This window comes from Nicotiana attenuata, chromosome 2, assembly GCF_001879085.1.
Source record: "Nicotiana attenuata strain UT chromosome 2, NIATTr2, whole genome shotgun sequence".
NCBI classification, from domain to species: Eukaryota; Viridiplantae; Streptophyta; class Magnoliopsida; order Solanales; family Solanaceae; genus Nicotiana; species Nicotiana attenuata.
The window spans coordinates 59230863-59231206 of record NC_031990.1 but is presented as its reverse complement, the minus strand read 5'-3'; positions in this window follow the sequence as shown (position 1 = coordinate 59231206).

Here is a 344-nt window from a genome sequence, read left to right as displayed (position 1 = left end):
TAGGTATCTCCCGGACCAAAAACCGAGGAGCTTTTTCTTTCCAATTCCCGGCCAAAAAACCGAGGACCTTTTTTCTTTTCGTCCCGGCATAACCCGAGATCCTTTTTCCTTCCGGCATAACCCGGTCATTTTCCAGCATAACCTGGATTCATTCACAAGGATACACAATCCTAATTTGATCGCTTAGATATGTGTCACAACTAATTCACAAAATTTTCCTAGTGAAAACTGGGGCAGAAAATTTCGTTCGTTTGTTTGTTTTGGTATCTTAAGCAGGTTGACCTCAAGACATAGGGTGCAAAACGACCGATGGAATGAGTCTCAATACAGAATAAAGAAAAGAA